The sequence below is a fragment of the Octodon degus genome, unplaced genomic scaffold (genome assembly GCF_000260255.1).
Source record: "Octodon degus isolate 3935 unplaced genomic scaffold, OctDeg1.0 scaffold00044, whole genome shotgun sequence".
NCBI classification, from domain to species: domain Eukaryota; kingdom Metazoa; phylum Chordata; class Mammalia; order Rodentia; family Octodontidae; genus Octodon; species Octodon degus.
Window position 1 is genome coordinate 9,010,875 of NW_004524620.1, and position 4,026 is coordinate 9,014,900.

Sequence of the window (4,026 nt, forward strand, 5' to 3'; positions counted from 1 at the left end):
GGAGAAGGAGAAGGAGAAGGAGAAGGAGAAGGAGAAGGAGAAGGAGAAGGAGAAGGAGAAGGAGAAGGAGAAGGAGAAGGAGAAGGAGAAGAAGGCTATTCTTTTCATAAGATTCCTTCACCCTTGAGGGGAACCAACTATGGCTTGCAGCGCTGGACAAATCGAGGGTACAAGCACACATCTCCGATGTGGTATCTACTCAGGAACCACTCCAAGCCCAAGCCATATCCTCCATGAGGTCATGTACTGTTTTCTCTGATCTGTGTACCAGGAGTAGGGAGCAGGATCAATACCTTCCCTTTTATAAACTGCCAGGATTTCTCCATTATCCCAGATGTGCATGGAGCCGCCCACAATCTCACCAACACTGGGCATCAACACATCGACTGATTGGATCCTCAGGACATTGTTGCATATAGGATTTGATCTCCACAGGAAATCGACACAGCAAGATTGGTTCATTAATGGTGTCTGTCATCTGTCTCCCAGGAGCTTCTGGGATATTATCTCCAAATTCATAGAAAGTTCCATCTTCTTTCTTTACATTGTGTTCTTTCAACCACATAACAGCATCTGTGTAGTTCACCCATTTGAAAGGCCGTTTGGGGATTTAAAGTTCAGGTTGAGATCTGATACTATGCTTCCTGCTGACGATTTTAAGATTCTATCTACGATGTCACAAATGAAGTCCTCCAAACAGTTCAGGAGATCCTTTGTCAGGAAAGTGCACTCTGCTTCCACTTGAGTGGACTCAACCCAGTGCCTTCGTGTTCTGGGCTGTTCGGCCCTGTATGATTGTGCAATACAACGCACATCTCCCCGGCTGGAAGGCAGGCCTCCAGCTACAACTGAGAGGACTGAGTTAACAATGCCTCTTCTCAAAGTAGTCCAGCTTGACGAGTGTGGTGCTGCCTTCAACCTGCATTTGCACTAACATTGGAGGCGCAACTTCGTACATAGTACCCCTGTCAAAGAAGTGGTCTTGAAAGCACCTGGTCACCACAGAGCATGTTCTAAGGATTTTAGACATGTTTTCTAAAAGCTGGACATCAACATCGGACTCTTCATTGATCAGGTTATCAGCTGCTCCAGCAGGGGCCAACCCTGTGAGTTCCCAGAAGTTATGGCTCAGCTCATGGCCCCCCAGAGCCTGCTTGCCTTTTGGGGTAAGATTTAGTGTTCCATATCCTGCAACACTACTCTCAGTAGACAAGACTACTCCACTGTAACGCTGACACAAAGCATCTGACAAGACACACTGAAGGTAGCCTGTACAGTCCCACAACACCAGGGACATCAAATTCTTTCCTTGTCTATGCAGCCTGTGGACCCAGCCAAATACCTTTACACTTTAGCCTCTATATCCTTCTAATGCACAAACCTTCACACACTTGGGCTCTGGCAGACTCAGATCCTTTCTAATAGACAACTTCTTGGCTTTTTCCAGGTCCTTTTCTCTTCACAAACTATCTTCTGCTTCTTTCTTTTCCTGGGATTCATTCTTCATTTGTTCCCTGTGCCACATTTTTTTAATGTTCTTCATCTGTGATTTAGAAATAACATCCCACCTCTCATTTTCTTTTTGTGAATCTACATAAATGGTAGGGAATGGTTCTTTTCCTACTGTCATCAAAGCCTTCAGACCTGTGTTAAATGGTTTCTCCTTGATTCCATCTCCTGCGCATCATTTCCCTCTCAATTGACACACAGAGCTGTGCCGGCACCATTCCCGCAGTCACGCTGGTCACTTCCAAGGACATCCACTTGAAATTTTTCAACACCTTTTCATGGTAGAAATCACTCAACAAACTCAGACTAGAAGGAAATTGTTCCAATGTAATCAAGCCCATAATTAGTGTAATTCTCTAAAATAAGGGAAAAGGTTGATACCTACCTAGTCTTACTACTTCTATCCAACATAGCTTCAGAAGTCCCAGCCAGATCAAATAACCAAGTAAAAGAAATCTATATTAGAAAGGAAAAAGTAAAATAATCACACTGCACAAATAACATCTTACATGCAAAACAACCTTAAAGATTTTACACCAAAAAAAGGCCAATAAGAACTAATAAATAAATTGAAAACCTGTTCCTGACCTTTATTTTGGAGATTTTTTTTAAAGAATACAAAATAGTAAAAGAAAAAAAGCATCAGAAGCAATACAAAATTTCCGTAAACAAGGTCGTAGGAGTTCAGCAACAGCTGCTGTATTACATGATACTATCTTCAAGTTCTTGCTCAGGCTGCCAGATTTAAACATGCAAGATTCATTTAAAGAAAAAAACAACAAAAGCAATAACAAAAATGTTGTAAGAAATTCAAAAGAGGACACTTGCACGAAGATCTGAGCAGAAAGCTGACCCAAAGAGGGAGGTGATGAGGGAGACAGATACAGCATGAAGGCCAAGCTTCCTGCTGCTTTCAGTCCTCATGGCAGTCCTTCTGTGGGCTGTCGTTTGGTCCATCACCGGCAGCGAGTGTCTCCCGGGCGGAAACCTCTTTGGAATCATCATCCTGTTCTACTGTGCTGTCATTGGAGGAAGACTTTTGGGGCTTGTTAAGTTACCGCACTCCCTCCACTGCCACCTCTTCTTGGCATGCTGCTGGCTGGGTTTCTGCTCAGGAACATCCCGGTCATCTGTGACAACGTGCAGATTGAGCACCGGTGGTCTTCCTCCCTCAGAAGCATCACGCTGTCTGTCATACTGGTGCGCGCTGGCCTTGGACTGGACTCAAAGGCCCTGCGGAAGCTGAAGGGCGTCTGTGTGCGCCTGTCCCTGGGTCCCTGCACTGTGGAGGCATGTGCAGCTGCTGTTCTTGCCCACTTCCTGATGGGTTTGCCGTGGCAATGGGGATTTATACTGGGTTTCGTCCTAGGTGCTGTGTCCCCAGCTGTGGTGGTACCTTCTATGCTGCTTCTGCAGGAGGGAGGCTACGGGGTGGAGAAGGGTGTCCCCACCTTACTCATGGCTGCGGGCAGCTTCAATGACATCCTGGCCATCACAGGCTTCAATACATGTCTGGGCATAGCCTTTTCCACAGGTTCCACCATGTTTAATGTCTTCAGAGGTGTTCTGGAGGTGGTGATTGGTGTGGCAGCTGGAGTTCTTCTTGGACTTTTTATTCGGTACTTTCCAAGCCGTGATCAGGTAAAAGAAACTGTCAGTGGGAAGGGCCAGCAACTAAGTACCTGCTTAGGCAAGCACAGGGACTGAGGGTGGATTCCCCGGTTTCCAGTGCTATACCAGCCCCACCTTTGGGTGTGCTGAGCCAGCAGTCGAGTCCAGGCATGGTGGTGCACGCCTGGAAGACTGAAAACAAGAGGATCATATGAGTCTGAGCTGCATAGTGAGACCTGTACCAAATATATTAAAAAACAAAAAAGGTGTGCCGGCCCTGCTCCTGAGGCATGCTGAGACAGTGATTGAGCCTGGGTGTGGTGGCACTTACCTGTAATCCTAGAGTTGGGGAGGCTGAAAACAGGAGAATCATTGAGTCCAATCTGTGTAGTGAAACTCTGTAGACCCTGTACTAAATACATTTTTTAAAAAAAGAAAGAAAGAAAAGAAAAGAAAAGAAATGATCTATGGGAAAGTCATGCTCTAGAATGTCTCTGGAAGAATATCCTAGAACATGTCCCTCAATGCTGAATATGAAGAACATGTTTGAGAAAGGGTCCCAGTTTTAAAATTGCTCATTACTTATATCAGTATTATTTATGAGATTTATGAGAAGGCCTAAATATATGAGATTTTAGTGTAGTCCTGGTATTATGTTCTCTAATTTATAGTCTGAACATTTCATATTTCAATCTAAAATAATATTAATTCTAAAGTAATAGGCTATGCAAGTTTTTAAAATTTCATAAACTCAACTACTTGTTGCATAGGTCCTGCTTTCTTGTTGCATAGGTCCTGCTTTACCTTGGTCTTAACCATCCAGCAGAAAAGTATAAAAATGAAATATAAGAAGTAAAGCCATGGGCTGGTGAGATGGCTCAGTGGTCTAGAGCACCTACTTAGAAC

General features: G+C 44.4%; 2 pseudogenes; one reads left to right on the forward strand and one right to left on the reverse strand.

The window, feature by feature from the left end:
- Positions 1-101: 101 nt before the first annotated feature.
- LOC101574108 lies at positions 102-1,920 on the reverse strand (annotated as a pseudogene).
- Positions 1,921-2,305: 385 nt separating this feature from the next.
- Positions 2,306-3,216, forward strand: LOC101574497 (annotated as a pseudogene).
- Positions 3,217-4,026: the final 810 nt, after the last annotated feature.